The sequence below is a fragment of the Telmatherina bonti genome, assembly GCF_933228915.1.
Source record: "Telmatherina bonti genome assembly, chromosome: 6".
NCBI classification, from domain to species: Eukaryota; Metazoa; Chordata; class Actinopteri; order Atheriniformes; family Telmatherinidae; genus Telmatherina; species Telmatherina bonti.
In genome coordinates this window covers 9,202,788-9,222,789 of record NC_136624.1, presented here as the reverse complement: position 1 = coordinate 9,222,789, position 20,002 = coordinate 9,202,788, and the positions used below count along the sequence as shown (strand labels likewise).

General features: G+C 40.1%; 1 protein-coding gene across 1 annotated transcript in view; it reads left to right on the top strand.

Moving 5' to 3' along the window:
• The window catches only part of foxp1b (forkhead box P1b), a 169,166-nt gene that overhangs the window by 21,854 nt on the left and 127,310 nt on the right, over positions 1-20,002 (top strand).

Here is a 20,002-nt window from a genome sequence, read left to right as displayed (position 1 = left end):
TTTTTATGGACAAATAGCCACGTTTCTTCAGTTCCAGGGCTTGTTAATATGTAATAAAGACATGAAGCTGGTCCAACACGTTGGTGTTTTATAGTGATGACATCTGCTAGAAGCAGGCGGCTCAACTGCGAGACATGGAGACACAATAGTACAGCCATAAATCCATGGTGGGGGGGTGCTGGCTGTTGGGATCAGCATATTTTTGGGAGTAATGACAGGCATGCAGAAGAGTAATCAGAAGGGTCTTATCTGGGGCCGATGGAAGGCCGAGGAATGTGGACGGACTGTTGAAACAACAGCTCCACTAATGGGGCTGGTTGAATTCCTCGCTGGTGAATTAAGACGAGTCGAGACGTTGCAGCCGTGGCTTGTTGTGTCTGCTGCACATGCAGCAGGAGGTGTCCACTGGGACTGGTTTACTGGAGCTGAACCAGTTTGCTAGGACCTGGACCAGTTAACTGGGATCAGTTTGCTGGGATCTGAACCAGTTTACGGGAACTGGACCAGTTTACTGGGATCTGGGCTCCGTTACTGGAACTGAACCAGTGTAGTGGGAACTGGGCCGGGTTACTGGAACTGGATTAGTTTACTGGAGCGAGACCAGTTTCCTGGGACCCCATGTCCTGGAGCGTGACTGGTTGACTGGAGCGTGACTGGTTGACTGTAGCTGCATTGCTTTGCAGCTTTTGTATGAAAAGTACTTTATAAATAAAGTTTAAATGATTAGTTGTGCTGGAACAAAGGCAGGCAGCAGTCGTGTGCACGAGTATGACAGCCGGCACAGCCTTATTTCTGCGGTCTGTGTGGTAAATGGATGTTTCTGGATGTGGATGGATGCTTTGGATTCTTAATAAACGGCACGTCTGGCTTGTTTCAGGCATCTTGTAATGACTAAAGTGTTGCATCATGTATGTAAGAAACATGTTGTTTCTTACCGAGGAGTAGAAGAATAAAACATTTTGGGATTATTCTTGCCATGATATTGTATTATTTTTTTTTATTTTTTATGCCTAAATTATCAATTTTTATTATTATTTTTTTACAAGTGTGTGGACATATTAGTTATGTATTTATTCACAGTAGAATTTTTAAGATTTTTGTTGTAAGTTAAAGAACAACAGATTTTCCTGATCATTGGCAGTAGTGGGGCTGTTTGACGGGTATCAGCTGCCTTCACACTATGCATTGATATATTGATGATATGGTCTTTGTCTGTTGGTTACTAGACTTATATAAACAATTGAATTGATTATATGCCTAATAAATACCTGGAACTAACAGTTCAGTTACCTGCAATATTATTTCACATCATGTAGATACTAAATCACATCAAATCAAAATCGGATTGTGACTGAATGTTAAATTTCTGCCAACATAGAATCGCCGTCCATTAAATAGATATATTGTATCATAATCAAACTGGTTATTTACAACACAGAAAATAGTTTTAGGAGGCTCCATAAAACAAGTCCGTTATTCCCAGTAAATCAGTTTTTACTTCACCAGCTTTTTACAGCCAATCAGGCACAGAAACTAGCTCACTGCTATGCATGGAAGAACATCGATGCTGCTGCTTGTCCCAAACTAACACAAACTGTTGTTGTCCTTCAAAACTCTATCAGATCTCCTCAAATTCTACCTCTTAAACCATCAGGAATGGTAACGTGCAACACTGTGATGGACATCCAACCCTTTCAGTGATCTTTGGAATTTTTCCAGCATTTTTGTCCCATTCAGGAGGTTTATAATCCAGCTGCAAATTATAGTGTTTATTCAGAAGCATTATGGTAAATCCATAATAATGCCATTATTATCACTATCCATACTGTGTTGCTAGGAAACCTTTATTTTCACCTTAAAAAACTTTCCACCAATCAGAGAGCTTACACTGACGGCAATGGCCAATCAGGAGCAGCCAAAGATCAACAAGTGAGCAGAAAAGCAGAAAAATAATGATCCTCTATGGCTGTAATGAAGCCAAGAAGCCAAGATAGACAGCAGATAAATAATAGCAGAATTAACTAGAAATGTGAGAAAAATGTAAATATCATATATAAGTTATAATATAAGTTTCTGTTCTTTGTTCATTTCAATGCCAATATTTTCCTCCTGAAAGCCAAGACGTAAGAGAATGATGTACAGATGAGAAAAGGCTTGGTCGCTGTTGATCTGTGTCTCATCTACAAAAACTTCTGTTAGTAATAAATTCTGTTTTCTTCTTCTGATTACTCTTTATGCTGCTGCGGTTGATACATTCACTTAACATCATTTAGCCTCATATCTGATGACTGAGGCTGAAAAGGTCATGTCTTCAGGCTGACTGGGATTAAAGCTTCAGATTCTACAGATTTAAAAAAAACAAGTGGATCAGTTATGTATTGTAGAGTTTTGATGGTTAATGAATAAAAGGATTAAAAAGATTAAGAGAAGGTAAACGTACCTGCATTCAGAGATGAAGACTTGTTTGGCTTTCATGTAATCAATCATGCTCCCACATTGGCTGCAGCTCTTTAAAACTCTTTGTAACATATTTATGCTTTTCTTTAAGAACAGCTCATTTCTATCTGAAATATTCTTTCTTCCCACATTTTTTTAAAACTTAAAAATCAGACCTTTGCATTTTATGTTGAGTTAAATAGAAAATTTTATTTCTGTAGTCTGAACATAATCATGCTGGTTTATAAAGCTAGTTTTTAACATTATTATTTCTTTTTTTCCCATATTTTGATCAGTTAAATCTATTTTGGGACTATTTTTTCCAATCAAACAAAAGCATAAAGTAAAACTATGTTTACACATTTCCAAGCAAAATAGTTTCTTCTTGTGATGTTAAATAATTATTTTAAAAAGTAATTTTTACACAACAGTGTAACTACAACCATTTCTGAAGGAGGAAACACAAACAGGACCAGGAACAATGCAGTGTGCATGCCAGGCCTCTAGAGAGCGGTATAACTTTGTGACGACACTTTTGGCTTCCTCATAATACCAGAAAACGGAAGAACAGCGGCTGTGCATGTCAACTGCTCACTATCTGGTGGGTGTAACCTCTGTGTCTTTACTGAAGACATAAGTTTTACCAAGTAAATGAAATGCAACAGCACCAATGTGACATGGAGGTCCGCCATGTTGTTGGCAGTGGCGGCAGGTAATGAAAAGTTTTGGGCGGGTGGGAGCGCAGTTATTTTTTTGTTTTGTTTGTGTATAAAACTGGGGTCAAACATAGAAAATACTGATTGGTCGGGCCCAAGCTCCTTTAATTTTTATTTTTCTTCCAGATAACTCTGTGTGAGCAATTTTCTTTCAAAGAAACGACTGAATTTAGTTTTATATTCTCCAAAGTTGCCATCTTCCGTACAGGTTTGTTCACTCCATCGATCTGTTCCTTTTGCTCTGCTTTTCTTCCTCTGCTTTGCGCCATTACATTTGTGGTTGCGCAGTTGGACATCAGGGTGTGATTTTGAATGCCAGGTGTATTTTCAACATAATTTCAGCTAGTGAATTTTCTTTTCTTGTTTTTCATTTAACTTGTTAGTTTCTGGTGCTCCTGACAGTTGATGGCTTTGGCCTCCTGCAGAGGGACAGTGAATCTATGGTTGGTTTGTGTGTGTGTGTGTGTGTGTGTGTATATATATATATATATATATATATATATATATATATATATATATATATATATGGGGGCTGTATGTTTGTATATGCGCAGGTAAATGCATATGTATGTCTGTTTTTCTCTCTTTTTATTTCTCTTTCTCCCTCTGAGAGGTGTTTTCTCTGTTTTTCTTTTTTTGGTTCTCTCTCTGTCCCTTCTCTATCTTCTCTGGTCTGGCCCTGCAGTACAAACTCTGTAATATGAACAGTTATGCAAAATGAATACAAAAATAAAATAAAAATCAAGAATATCAAGGGGATCATTATATTTATAAAGCTCCCCTTTGCAAAGTAAATTTGCTCAGCAGAACAGCATCCAGACCATTATTCGGCTTGCTTAAATGCTGGACAAAAAAAAAAAAAAAAAAGTTAATATCAACATGATTGGACAGTAGAGAAGCTAAGTTAATGCTGATTGGCCAGGGGCGCAGAAAGTTGCCTCCCAGGGAGGATCTTCACAAAGCCAATGACAAAGCAGCCTCAAGTCATGTGTTTGCCAAACGTTTTGTCACACCCATTTGTTCGGCGCCCTGTCTATGAAAGGTATATGTTTATTCAGAAAGCAAATAAACAAATATACCCAGTTCTCCATAAATCTTTGCAGATTACACACCAGATGCAACATTGCTCAAAGGATATGTAAGCAGTTTGAATTTCATAAGAATTTAGCATTATTTAATTTATGTTTAGTGGTGGAAGTAGATGCTTTGATGAGGGCGGCGCCCCAACGCCCTGTAGTAACAAGCCGCCGCTGGTTGTTCAGCAGGGTCTGATTGCATCAAATTTCTTATTTTAAACTGGACAGTTAATAAAAGATTTATCTAAACCAACGTTCAGAACCAGTGAAGGATGTGATCTGACTCATGACAATTATTTAAAATGCTTGGAAATTTATTTCTTTAAAAAAAACAAACAAAAAAAAACAAACAAAAACTTCAATACTAATAAAAATATTAGTTAAATTGACACACACACACACACACACACACACACACACACACACACACACACACACACACACACACACACACATACATACATACATACATACATACATACATACATATATATATATATATATATATATATATATATATATATATATATATATATATATTAACTGTTTTGCTTTTACTCTTTATTATATCTGCTCTTCTGTTGCAAGAATATTTGCAGCAAAACATTTCACTTAGCTATAAAGGCTAAAAATAAAATTATACTGAAATAATAGCTAAATAATTGTAACTAAGGTGACCGGTTCCAATAATTGTGATATTAATTTAAATATGAAACTGCCTTCGGTCTGATTCCAGTTTAAGCCATTGGGACTCGCCTTGCATTGCTTTGAAATTTCACTCTGGAGGCCATTGTCACATCTTAGTGCTTTTATCCACCTGAAGCTTTGTTACCGTGGCAACAAAATGAGAGATACAACTAAACTTTAGCGTTTTGATGTGTCAGAGTTGTGATGCAAACTTGACAAATCTCAGTTGTGTTGGAGTGAACAGGTTCAGAGGATCTACTTTTGGATGCTGGACTTTACTTTCCTAACATGTACGTAAAACCCAGAGTGGTAACGTTATGGATGAGAAGATGGAGAGGTTTTCTGTCTTGCTGTCCAATCACAATGCAGAGAAACACCACTATGTGTTTTTATTGTTGTTGTGTTTTCTCTCTGAACAAGAATCTCTGAGGAAAAACCTTGTTAAATTCTGTGCTTTTTCTTGGTTTTAACCAACAAGTTTTAGATATTCACCTGGAATAAGACGTGAGCAGAATCAGCTTATTTCTTCTTTTCTAACAGAATCCACCACAAAACCGGTAAAACGCATTTATGTTGAGTTATAAAAGGTCGAAACCAACATCGATGCTGCTTGTTTTCCTCTTCAGACGTAAAAGAAAAGCTCATGCATGTACATGTAGGAGATGCCAGCAGGGAAGAAGTGTGTCATAACGTTGTTAAAGTGACTTGTGGGTGACGATAATCACGTGTACTTTTAGCACTTCTTATGTCATATCTGTACATGTGGGCTGAGCGGACTGACTTAGGGACTTTCCCCACCTTTCACTTCCTGTTTGTAATCGTCTTGTCTTTCCTTCCTTCCTTCTCTCTGTCCTCTCTGAAACCTCGACGTCCCGCCCTCCAGGCTGTGAGCTGAGCTGTGATTGGTGGGATGGAGCGCCACTCTGCTGCACAGCAGCGATCCGTATGTTTCGACCCTCCTACTTACCTTCCTCTCGCTGTGTTCAGCAACCTGCAAAATCTGGTTCTGAACTGTCTCATTAACCTTTAAAGCTGCTGAAGCTTCAACTAAATGCAGAGTTTGGTGGAAAAAATCTTTAATTTTTACTGAGAAGTGATCAAAGTCCAGATTTCTCCTGTTTGTTCTGGAAAAAGTTAAAAAGGGTTTTGTGTTTCTCTCATTTTCCAGCCGGAGATCAAACCAGGTATTATAGCTTCTTTAAAAAACCCCAAAGGTTCCAACAACTAATTACAATTAGGTGATCAACTTTTTTGTTTTTAGATAAGCGGGAGAGATAACATTAACTTTTTTAAAATTAAAGCACAAAACTATTTTTTTCCTTGAAAGGCTTCAGGAAATAAGGAAATAAGAAATAAACAATACAAAAATATGTCCTATAATGTAGGAAAACAAACTGCAGTGGTACTTTTATAATGAAAATCGGATTTATGAAAACACTTCTCTGAAATTCATAACATGAAATTTAATAATAAAATGATAAATACTTCATTAATCCCCAAAGTGAAATATGAAATATATGATTTTCTTGAAAAAACTGGAAAAGAATTTTATTTGTTATTGTTAAATAATTAAATAAAAATAGTTTAAAATTAAGTTTAAATAGAAAAACTTTGTCTAAAAATAAAAAGCTAAAACTTTTTACCCCGTTTTTGTTTTCCTTTGTTAGCCAATAGAAACCAGAAATATGATCATTTTAATACTATAATTTAAAAATATTTAATGGAGCTCATATTAAGAGTGAGATGTTTAATTTTTTTATAATTTTCATAATTTCTTATTACTGAAAAATCTGAACAAATCTGCTTTTTAATAATCTATATTAGTCTCTGAGGAGAAATTTAAAATGATTAACTTCTTCTGAATTTTTTCATTTTAGTTCCGATTTATTGCTTTTTGTATATTTTTTGGTCCAATATATTACTAAAAGTCTTTTAAATGAAACAAAATAAATTGATTAGAACATAAAGGTAAAAATAAATGAGAGAAAAGAAATGTGAAAAGAAATTAAAACAAAACCTTATTTTACAAAATGTGAATAATTTAACATCTAAAATGAACGCTGAACACTGAGGATGAGGATTTGGCCAAATCTGGAATATTCTCCATGTGTCCTGATGAATGATTAAAAGTTCACATTAAGATTTCAAAATTCCACCAACGTGACCAAAATTCAGTTTGTTAATCTTTTTTTAGGTAAAGCTGGGTACACACATGAGGGTTATTTGACTCTTTTTGTGTCATTTTTCCCTCTTCCCAGCCAAGGATGGCAAATATCAGATTATCTGAAGTCCTAAAAGATTATCCAATAAAATGATCCTGCTGTCTGAGATGTGTTAAGACTGGATTTGTCCTGACAATCTGCACCAAAACGTGTCAGGGCTCACAGTCGCAAGTACTGAACTTGTTCTATATGTTCATTTAAATATCTTCTTTTAGTTAGTCTGGTTTTTATAGTATTGTTTCTGTGTTTTATTTCTGTGTTTAATTATTAATTTAATCGTTTTAACATGAGAGCGGTCTGTGTCACTTTCATTGCACTTGTGCAATGACAAAGTTTATTGTATTGAATTGTATTGTATTGAATTGAATTGAATTGAATCATGTGTCTAGGAAAGCCGACAACTCCCCAGTCTTGGTTTAAGATTGTGACATTCAACAAAATGTAGCCAATAAGGAGAGTGAGCTGACTGGAGAAGAAGGATCCAGACAGAAACAATAAGCACTGCCGATGCTCAGTAGACTATAAAGTCGGTGTTCCCGCGGTCTCCAGGCTTTTTTTCACCGAAAGTCTTTTCTTTTTGTCAGTTCGATATTCTTCTGTCATCAGTGGTCCCAGTACTGTTATGGCTAGTTGTTACTGGGTAATATGACCACAGGAGCTGTGCACTAACTAAGGACATCTGCCCGTTCTTTATTACGTTCTCTCAAAACTGCCACTCAGGCCACAACAACTTCGGTCAGCATTTAAACCTTTTGTTTGCACGTCCTTTTTCGGTGTTTATAATAAAAGTTCTTCTTAAAGCAGTTGATTAAACATCCCGGAGACCACCACCAATCCTTTGTCCAGTTTGTAAATGGATTGTACTTACGTAGTGCTTTTCCAGTCATGTTGACCACTCAAAGCACTTTACACTAAATGGCACATTCACCCAATCACACACACACTCATACCCCGATAAAGAAAGACAACTGCTCTTCCTCCTGAGCTTCTGCCTCTTCCATCCTGGGTGACGTGTTTTCCAGTTGTTGCTATGTTTCTTCTTCTTTGTTTGTTGTTTCTGGCTTGGAGGACCAGATTGTAGATCACCTGCTGGACATTGTGGATGATTCCTGGAGCACACCACGTGCAATACCATCAAAACTGTTTAATTCCTGAGTTGTTTTTTTTTTTTTTTTTTTTTTATGTGTGGAGTCTTTAACAGATAAATAAAATTACTTTAGATGTGAAAAATCCTTATGTGTGTGTCAAGCTTTAGAAATGAAACACTGGACTGAGAGAAACAACAATTCTGTCAATCCGTTTATTACAGAATCAGTTTATTGAAGCTTAAACTCGGGTCACATGATTCAGATCAGCATGTGGAGCAGATGAGCGGTCGGGTGACACAAAGTGGATTTTATTCCTTTTTTTCCCCATTTAAAAAAAATGAATAAATAAATAAAGTAGTAACAGGGCATTGTTTTCATTTTGAGCTTAAATCTTATCTAAATATTGCCTAAACTAAAAATAAAAATGCTGCAAAGAGACTAAATATTATAAAGATATTTTCTTTAGATGCTCCACTTCTACATTTTTCTCGTTAGAAGAGGACGAAACGGTTACAAAGATCATGCAGAAATGCTCAATTAATCTTCAGACGAGTTGAAATATTCCTGTAAATAATCATAAAATCATGCGCATGGTGCACATGTGCTGCTTAGCATTACTAGCTTATTATACTATTTTTTATGCTAGTTTGTTATGTTGGCTGTTGATACTAGTTTTTTATGCTAGTTTGTTATGTTGGCTGGTGATACCAGTTTTTTATGCTAGTTTGTTATGTTGGCTGGTGATACCAGTTTTTTTATGCTAGTTTGTTATGTTGGCTGGTGATACCAGTTTTTTATGCTAGTTTGTTATGTTGGCTGGTGATACCAGTTTTTTATGCTAGTTTGTTATGTTGGCTGGTGATACCAGTTTTTTTTTTTTTTTAAGCTAGTTATGCTAGCTTGTTGTGCTAGCTTGTGCTAGCTTGTTATGCTAGCAGTTGTAGTGCATGGTGGGTAATGCAGTGTGAAGGAGGTGTAGTTCTGGGGAGATGTAGGTAAAAACTGTAGCAGGACCTCAGTAATCTGAATGAATTCACAACACCATGGATTGAAATAAAGATTTTTATTTATTTTAGAAACTGAGGAGAAACTAGAAAACTAAGTTTAACTTCTCATTTCATGATTAGAAACAGATGATATGAGGATGTCTTATTGTGCTTTGTGAATAAATTATTGTAAACGTGGTAAAAATCTAGATGTTTATAACAATACACATGATTTTTAATGAAAATCAGATTTTTCGTGGTACAGAACCCCTCTGAACCTTGCACCATCATGTCCTTCCAGTTCACGGCTCTCCTTTGTTTCTTAATAATGTTTAGTGTACAGTGATCTCGCTGTCCCTCTGCTCACCTCTGTCTGCCCGGACAGCCCTGATTGGCTGAATGCTTTCTGCACTATGGTCTGGCTGCTTGCCAGCCATGCTGCCGGTAGCTGCTGTGCCCCCTGATCAGAAGAGAATGTGACATTTGTGCAGAGGTAATGGAATCTGCGTGCAATTAAATCTCTGACTGTGAAGAAGAGTCTATCTCCCTCCGCTCCCGCCATCTCCTGCCATTCCCAGCAGCAGGGGAGGTCAGGCACGATGATGAAACCATCCCAGCAGGCCTCTCGCTGCTCTCCCTTTCCCAATCTTCACGTCAGGTTGTATTTTTTAGCTTTGCTGCACAAACCCGGCCTGTATGTGGGAATTAATTACAGAAAATGTCCATTAAAGGCGTCTGTAATGTTGTATAATAACCGATATTCTCTACGTGTTGTACAGATTTCTGCTGCAGGTGAGTGTTGTTGGGTGGTTGCGCATGTTATTTAGGTGTTTAGCTTTGAAGAAGTGGCATAAAACAAGCAGCAGATTCATGCGCGGACGAGAAGAAGGGTAATTTCTCTCCGCTACACTTAACGCCTCATTTGTGGCTTTGTGGCGATTTGCTTGAGTCTGTAGCTGTAAAAGGCAGCTGATGGCGGTTTAATTCCAGACCTCTTCCTACGGGCAGACTCGTGTCTAATGGATATGCGAGCCTCCATCAGGACTGCTCATTGGCCGAAAGGGACAGAGATGCCGTGCAGGCATTTCCCTTGAACTCGTGTAGGAGTAGCTTCTATCTGTGTTCTTTGTCCACTGAGGGAGGACGGAGGTGCAGGACATCCAGGTCAAGGTTTGTCTAAACATTCACTCACAGCCTTTGTTGGGCTGTGAGACCTGATCTGAGTTTTTACCGGTTTTCTGGATAAAATGCTCCAAATGTCCAGAGTGCCGTTGTTCCAGTTTGTTGCAAAGATAAGATGGTTCTTTGTTTCATATTCTGCAGCTCCAGTGTGACCATTTTCTTGTCACTGTTAAGATTTTTTTTTTTTTTTTTACACATTCAGCTTCACATTGCCGGTGATGAATTATTCATGTCACAACTGGGTGAAGGGAGTATTATCTCTGAAAATAAGAGGGTCATTCTGCTTCTTCTTTTCTCTGTAGCCCAGGGTTAATTTGAACTAACAATCAAATGAAGCTCCCTGTTTCCTTGCTGTGTGAATGGTTGTGTTGAAAAAGTCCTGGTTGGGGCTTCGTTCTCTAACATCCTGGTAAACAAACGCAACACTTTTCCTCCCAGTTTGACTCTACTGCAGACAGATTTGCTGCTTTTGTCAGAGAGGAAAAAAAAAAGCTTTGCTTGAGGAAGGAGAGAGAACAAGGCTTACTCCATTAGTGTCATTCGAATGGTGAATTAGATCAGTCTGACAGATAGATGTGGAAAATTGTTTTAATTGTATAATTATCTCTGCTTAGCCACTTATGCGGAAAAGCGCTGTGATGTGGGTGAAGGCCAGGGAAGAGCACATTTTGGCCTTTATGTGCTTATTTTGTCTTTGCACAGGAAATGAACAACAATCGGGGGTCCTGAGGATAAAACATAAACACACCCAAACGCAGACGCACACACCCCCTCAGGCAGGCTGAGACATGCACAGTGAGACACTGCCCTTTAAAGTAATGTGTCTGGCCAGTGAACCTTCTCCTCAGGCAGAGAGGAAGACGCCTGCAACCGTCTGATCAGTTTAACAGAAACACAGAATACAGCTTAGTTAACGTTTTGCAGACGTTTGCATGCTGCTTAGCTACACAGACTGCATCGTACCGGAGCTGCTTTGAAGGACAACATACCTTCAAGGCTTCTTATTTTTTTTTTTTTTTTATCTCTGGTTGCTGTATCACAGTAAAAAAGTGACATAGCAACCAGCTGACAAACCGTAAATTAGGCAGAATATCTTAATAATTCCTCCATCGCTTAAACCACAAGTAAACTCCAGGCTTCATCCCTGGCTGTCACTACATTCCTTTGTCTTCTGCATGGGCAGGAGAAATCTGCAGATGTATACGGGTTGGTTTTTTATTTTGTTTCTCCTTATAATCACTTCCAGTATTGCATAAAATATTAACCTCTTAATATCTAATATGTCTTTCGCCTGCCTGAAATGACATATTACAATTACTAGGGGTGTTTATAGAATCATGTGGTTGTTTTAATCAAACTTCTTAAACTTCCTCCTTAGAATGCTGTTAGGAGGAATAAGTATATGACTAAAATAATTACTTGAGAAATGCAGCATTAAAAGTTGGTTTCATGCAGACTTTAGTAAAGTACGACTGAATATTCAGTCTCAGAGCAAGAGTTACGACAGTACGAGAAGTTACCACAGTACAAAGTCTGACAACAGTATAGGGCTTACAACAGATTGAGGTCCTACGACAGTACGAGGTCCTATGACAGTACGAAATCTTACCACAGTACAAGGTCTGATAACAGTATAGGGGTTATGACAGAATGAGGTCTTTCGACAGAACAGTCCTAGGACAGTACGAGATGTTACCACAGTACAAGGTCTTACGATTGTATAGGGGTTACAACAGTATGAGGTCCAATGACAGTCCCAGGTCCTAGGACAGAACGAGAATTTTCGACAGTACAAGGTCCTACGACAGAACGAGAATTTACGACAGTACAAGCCCCGACGACAGCAAGAGGTCCTACGACAGTACGAGGTCTTATGACAGTACGAGGTCCTACGACAGTAAGACGTTTTACGACAGAATGAGATCTTACGACAGAACGAGGTCTTACAACAGAACGAGGTCCTACCACAGAACGAGGTCCTACCACAGAACGAGGTCCTACGACAGTACAAGGTCCTACGACAGAACGGAGCCCTACCACAGAACGAGGTCCTACAACAGTACGAGAATTTACGACAGAACGAGGTCCTACGACAGAACGAGGTCCTACGACAGAACGAGGTCCTACGACAGAACGAGGTCCTACGACAGTAAGACGTTTTACGACAGAATGAGATCTTACGACAGAACGAGGTCTTACAACAGTTCGAGAATTTACGACAGTACGAGGTCCTACGACAGTACGAGGTCCTACGACAGAACGAGGTCCTACCACAGAACGAGGTCCTACGACAGTACAAGGTCCTACGACAGAACGGAGCCCTACCACAGAACGAGGTCCTACAACAGTACGAGAATTTACGACAGAACGAGGTCCTACGACAGAACGAGGTCCTACGACAGAACGAGGTCCTACCACAGAACGAAGTCCTACCACAGAACGAGGTCCTACCACAGAACGAGGTCCTACCACAGAACGAGGTCCTACGACAGAACGAAGTCCTACTACAGAACGAAGTCCTACTACAGAACGAAGTCCTACGACAGAACGAGGTCCTACGACAGAACGAGGTCCTACGACATTAAGAGGTCTTACAACAGTTCGAGAATTTACGACAGTACGAGGTCCTACGACAGAACGAGGTCCTACGACAGTACAAGGTCCTACGACAGAACGGAGCCCTACCACAGAACGAGGTCCTACAACAGTACGAGAATTTACGACAGAACGAGGTCCTACAACAGTACGAGGTCCTACCACAGAATGAGGTCCTACGACAGAACGAGGTCCTACGACAGAACGAGGTCCTACGACAGAACGGAGCCCTACCACAGAACGAGGTCCTACAACAGTACGAGAATTTACGACAGTACGAGGTCCTACGACAGTACGAGGTCCTACGACAGTACGAGGTCCTACGACAGAACGAGGTCCTACGACAGAACGAGGTCCTACGACAGTAAGAGGTCTTACAACAGTACGAGGATTTACGACAGAACGAGGTCCTACGACAGTAAGAGGTCTTACAACAGTACGAAGATTTACGACAGAACGAGGTCTTACAACAGTTCGAGAATTTACGACAGAACGAGGTCCTACGACAGAACGAGGTCCTACGACAGAACGAGGTCCTACCACAGAACGAGGTCCTACGACAGAACGAGGTCCTACGACAGAACGAGGTCCTACGACAGTAAGAGGTCTTACAACAGTTCGAGAATTTACGACAGTACGAGGTCCTACCACAGAACGAGGTCCTACCACAGAACGAGGTCCTACCACAGAACGAGGTCCTACGACAGTACAAGGTCCTACGACAGAACGGAGCCCTACCACAGAACGAGGTCCTACAACAGTACGAGAATTTACGACAGAACGAGGTCCTACGACAGAACGAGGTCCTACGACAGAACGAGGTCCTACGACAGTACGAGGTCCTACGACAGTAAGACGTTTTACGACAGAATGAGATCTTACGACAGAACGAGGTCTTACAACAGTTCGAGAATTTACGACAGTACGAGGTCCTACGACAGAACGAGGTCCTACCACAGAACGAGGTCCTACGACAGTACAAGGTCCTACGACAGAACGGAGCCCTACCACAGAACGAGGTCCTACAACAGTACGAGAATTTACGACAGAACGAGGTCCTACGACAGAACGAGGTCCTACGACAGAACGAGGTCCTACGACAGAACGAGGTCCTACCACAGAACGAAGTCCTACCACAGAACGAGGTCCTACCACAGAACGAGGTCCTACCACAGAACGAGGTCCTACCACAGAACGAGGTCCTACGACAGAACGAGGTCCTACGACAGAACGAAGTCCTACTACAGAACGAAGTCCTACGACAGAACGAGGTCCTACGACAGAACGAGGTCCTACGACATTAAGAGGTCTTACAACAGTTCGAGAATTTACGACAGTACGAGGTCCTACGACAGAACGAGGTCCTACGACAGTACAAGGTCCTACGACAGAACGGAGCCCTACCACAGAACGAGGTCCTACAACAGTACGAGAATTTACGACAGAACGAGGTCCTACAACAGTACGAGGTCCTACCACAGAACGAGGTCCTACGACAGAACGAGGTCCTACGACAGAACGAGGTCCTACGACAGAACGAGGTCCTACGACAGAACGGAGCCCTACCACAGAACGAGGTCCTACAACAGTACGAGGTCCTACGACAGTACGAGGTCCTACGACAGTACGAGGTCCTACGACAGTACGAGGTCCTACGACAGAACGAGGTCCTACGACAGAACGAGGTCCTACGACAGTAAGAGGTCTTACGACAGTAAGAGGTCTTACAACAGTACGAAGATTTACGACAGAACGAGGTCTTACAACAGTTCGAGAATTTACGACAGAACGAGGTCCTACGACAGAACGAGGTCCTACGACAGAACGAGGTCCTACCACAGAACGAGGTCCTACGACAGAACGAGGTCCTACGACAGAACGAGGTCCTACGACAGTAAGAGGTCTTACAACAGTACGAAGATTTACGACAGAACGAGGTCTTACAACAGTTCGAGAATTTACGACAGAACGAGGTCCTACGACAGAACGAGGTCCTACGACAGAACGAGGTCCTACCACAGAACGAGGTCCTACGACAGTAAGAGGTCCTACGACAGAACGGAGCCCTACCACAGAACGAGGTCCTACAACAGTACGAGAATTTACGACAGAACGAGGTCTTACGACAGAACGAGGTCCTATGACAGTAAGAGGTCTTACAACAGTACGAGGATTTACGACAGAACGAGGTCTTACAACAGAACGAGGTCCTACGACAGTAAGAGGTCTTACAACAGTACGAGGATTTACGACAGAACGAGGTCCTACGACAGTAAGAGGTCTTACAACAGTACGAGAATTTACGACAGAACGAGGTCTTACAACAGAACGAGGTCCTACGACAGTAAGATGTCTTACAACAGTACGAGAATTTACGACAGAACGAGGTCTTACAACAGAACGAGGTCCTACGACAGTAAGAGGTCTTACAACAGTACGAGAATTTACGACAGAACAAGGTCTTACAACAGAACGAGGTCCTACGACAGTAAGAGGTCTTACAACAGAACGAGGTCTTACAACCGTACAATGTCCTACGACAGTAAGAGGTGTTACACTACGAGATATTACCACAGTACAAGGTACGACAGTTCGACAGAACGACAGTACGACAGAATATGGTCCTACGCCAGTATGAGGATTTTACGATAGTACGAGAAATTTGAAAATACATGTTACTGTAAACATGATTTCAGAAGACGTCACTTCCGCTGAACTGACGCTGAATAATATGGAAATATCTTAGAGAGGTGTTTCAGTTTATTGTTAAATAGACAACAGGAGTTTTTATTCAGAGATAAACAAAACTGTGGAAAAAATATAAACATATTAAAAAATAATTGTTCCCTAATTTAACATTTTTTTTTTTTTTTTTTTTTTTAAAGGTTAAATGAATAATTTTGACTGTGGTTACTGGTAAGACGACATCCCCTAATAAATTCACAACATACAGTTGGGACAAAAAATTTGATTATCTTGTTTACCATAATTTCTTCATTTTAAATATCTGGTACAACTAAAGGTACATTTGTTTGGAAAACAACTGTGGTCTAATAAGCCGCTCTGTTGAAACGATACTGTTTGATCAGTTGGTCTTTGTCAAACAAAGCCAAGCCGTTCTGAACATCCAATCGTCTCTCTGGCCTCAGTGCTAACCTCTACAGGAACTCCGAACTAGTCAGGACACCTCTTCAGATCTCTGGAGGAGTAGGAGTGATTCTTAGACGAGAAAGTCGATAAGCTTTGATTCTGAATCACATCATATCTTATAACTAGGATATGACTTCACTCAGACTCGTCCGCAGTAATCTCACATATCTCCGCTTTATGTGGAGAACTGGAGTCTTCAAGGGACATTTTATTCCTAAATGCTGAGAATTAGTGGAATTTAGTCCAACTCTCAACAGTTAGCTGAAATTAGATCATTTCTCATGGCAGACCTGATGATCTCACGCGGCCCACTAGAGTGCCACAGCGCAATGGTTGAAAAGCATTGGTCTGACTGGTCCAAGGCAGAAGTTTCTTGGTTCTGGTCAAATTCAAGTAAAGGCGTGGAAAGTCTCTGTCTGATGGATGTGACTAGTTCTGTTCTGGTCACATCTCACATAAATGATTGAGTTCTAACTGCAGTCAGGACTATATGATGAACGATTAGATTGCACAATCATGCCACTAAGTTACGTTCAACTGTTTTGTTCACAGTCGTAAAGGAAGAATAAGTTAGTTAAAATCACTTTCTTGTGCTGAATTGTAGGTGTTGGAAGAAGCACAGATCAGTGGGAAGTAATTAAAAAAAGTGCACATCTGGACAAATTTAAGATTTAATTAACTTACTCAAAGATTGAAAGATAAGATACATATTGTGTAGAGTCTGAAAAATCTCAGTGCTTTGGGAATAATGATTTTAGGAGCCATATCAACACATTAGCTTCATCTAAAGTCTGCAACCTCCAGAAACAAAGTAGCTTGACCAACTAAACAGTGAACAGCTTCGATGTTCAAGCAGGAATAGAAGGAGGAAAATCCTAAGATCACCTCCAAACTGGAGCTGCACCAAAACCCAGAGGAGGGAGTCTGTGTCCAGTTTCACTCCAGTTTGTGGTCTGCAGTTAAATACAAACCTGTTGTGTTAATCTTCGTTTGGTCTTACTTATCTAAACGAGAATGTCAGTTTCAAATGTTGTCATATGCCTCCATCCCTGTACTTCCATGTGTACGGAGTTCTGACACCAGTTTGTAGCAGTATGGCCCCTCATTTACTATATATTTATATATATATATGTGTATATATATATATATATATATATATATATATATATATATATATATATATATATATATATATATATATATATATATATATATATATATTTGTATACCTGCTTTGATGTATGTTTCACTTGTCACATTTTTCTACCTGCAATGGATTCTGGTTTATATTGATCTGTCCAGTGACAATTGATGCTCAATACTTTCCAAGATGGATTGTAGGTAATTTAGGGTGTACTTATGCTTTCCTCTCTGGATATTTGGACTCCCCTAGAAAATGAGGTGACCCCGAAGTAGTGAAATTACATACCTAACTGATACAGGACATGGACAAAACTGTCCGTCCGTCTGCGTATCTGTCTTCTGCATCCAGCAGAAATGGACCTTGACTGTTTCCATCCTGTTATCCGCCATCTGAGTCATGTCTGTGAGGTTTACATCCACCAGCAAACTGATATAAAGCCGTCTTTTATAAGAAACAGCAATGGGAAACAGAAATGTTGTCATTGGCTGGTTGAAGCGACCAAACTCAGGTCACCATTGGGCTGTTGGTATTGGCCGTTGAGTTTATGCACACGAGTTTGATGGATGTGAAACACACGTGGTGTCTGTGAGAATCACGTGACTATCTGTGTGCAGGATCAATAAAATCATTCCAAAACTGCATTTGCACATGAGATTAAAATGTGCAAGCATGTGTGGATCACATGAGTTTAATACATGTGATTGGCATGTAAATAATGTGTGGATGGCAAATGGCTCACACAGTGGTTCATAGGGGTGGGAAAATCTAATCAATTTTTTGCTTCACAATTTTAAAATCTATTTTTTTGTTAAAAAAAATTATATATTTTTTTCAAATAAATAAAAACAATCCAGTATAAAAGTGAGTCATTTTTATTGATCCTTTTTTTTTTTTTTAAATTTATTTTATTTGATCTTTTATTGATCTTCTTGGGAATCATAGCAGCAGAATGATGGTCTGGCTACTGTGTTGTCTTTTTTCTTGTAAATGAAATCAAGAAAAATGACAAGCAAAATAAAGTTTTGTAAAAAAAAAAATTGTTTAAGTCTACAAAAATCAGCAATATCGAAGAATCATGACATTCGAAATTTAAATCGAGTCGACACCCAAAAAGTTGGAATTGGAATCGAATCAAGACAAAAGCATATCGTCACAGCCAGAGTGGTTTACATGCGAATCGGATTTGTTCAAGTGTTTAGCACATGTGAACCTCATGTTATCCACATTTTCCTCAAATGTGGCTCAAATCCATCAGGTTCACATGTTTGCAAGGTTCACACATGCATGTATGTGAGGTTCTCGTGTACACGTGAAACAGGTTTTGGTCTAAAATGAATCACCTGTTTGTTGGTTTGTCTGAATCTTTCATCCTGGTTTTTTTTTTTTTATATGTAGCAAAGTAAAGAATAATTTCCTCAATGTGACGCTAATAGCAGCTATCTTGCGAACTTTCTGGATGTTCTATTCTATTCTACAGTCATTTAGCAGACGCTTTTATCCAAAGCGACTTACATATGAGTGATGTTTCTTCCTTGTCACTGAGACGTGATGATCATGGACTTATTAAATCCTATAATGTGTTTTACAGTAGTCTCCTGACGGATTCTTTCTTCATTGTATTTCAGCTGATCCCAGTCCAAACCCGATGTGCTGCAGCTGCATCGAAGTTTCATCTGGGTTTGTTCTGATGTGATAAAACAAGCTGAGAGTTTCTGGAGAGAAGTTAGGAAGCGTTTGCTTTCATGCTTTCTTTCTCTAATAATCCTGCTCACATGCATCTGTTAATGCTTCATTAAACAATCAGTGCTAACGCGCTGCGCCAGTCAGTTGAGGGTCTTACTACACCAGCAAGTTTACGGACTGAGAGCTGTCACCTCCGTCATGCTCGGCTGCTCACGTGCGTCTCCTGTTATAAAGCTCGGGGGATTAGCAGGTAACAAGGCAGCAGCGCTCCTCGGAGGAGGCAGCGCGTGGCGTTCAATGTCGCACACAATGCAGCATAAATGAGGGAGGGGGGGCTACACCAAACGGTGATTTCCCGGCTGCACAGGGAGCCTCCTTCAGGATAATGTGGTAATGAAAGGTGACAGGAAGGACTCGGGGTCTGGAACGAAGCCGGGGCAGCTGGTCAGAGTGGGAGAATAGGAAGTAGTGCGCGATGGGGCTAAAGTGCAGCGAGAAGCAAATTAAAGCTCATATCTGCCATGTCCTCGCCTCCCTGCACTTTCCTGTTTGGACTTGAAGGTGATTGGGAGGCGAAGCAGTGACAGTTGACGGAAGCTGCGCGGAGGAGAGAGTATTTATTTACAGTGAGATGCAGCCATGCTTGTTCAGGATGCGGTTTCACGCAGGATGTACCCCCCCCCCCCCCCCAGCTCTTCCTTATCTCCACCCTCACACTACAATCCTCAGGTCTGATGAAGAAAAGGAGGCTGCAGGGCTGCAAGGCCTACAGAGAGCAAACTCAGCAAAGCGGACCCACCCGGACCCGCCCAGGGGGCGGTACCAAGCCAACACGGGTCACTCGGACAATGTCATAAATCACATCAGTGTTCAGATTTACAGCAGGATTTGAATGCACCACAACCAGCTCAGAGTAGAAATTTGACTTATTTTATTCTTATAAACAAAACAATCAAAATAAACGTAGAAGAGAAGTCGTCTTTAATCTTCGACACAATTAATTAAACCAAACGTATAAAAACAGCAGCGGCCTCGTC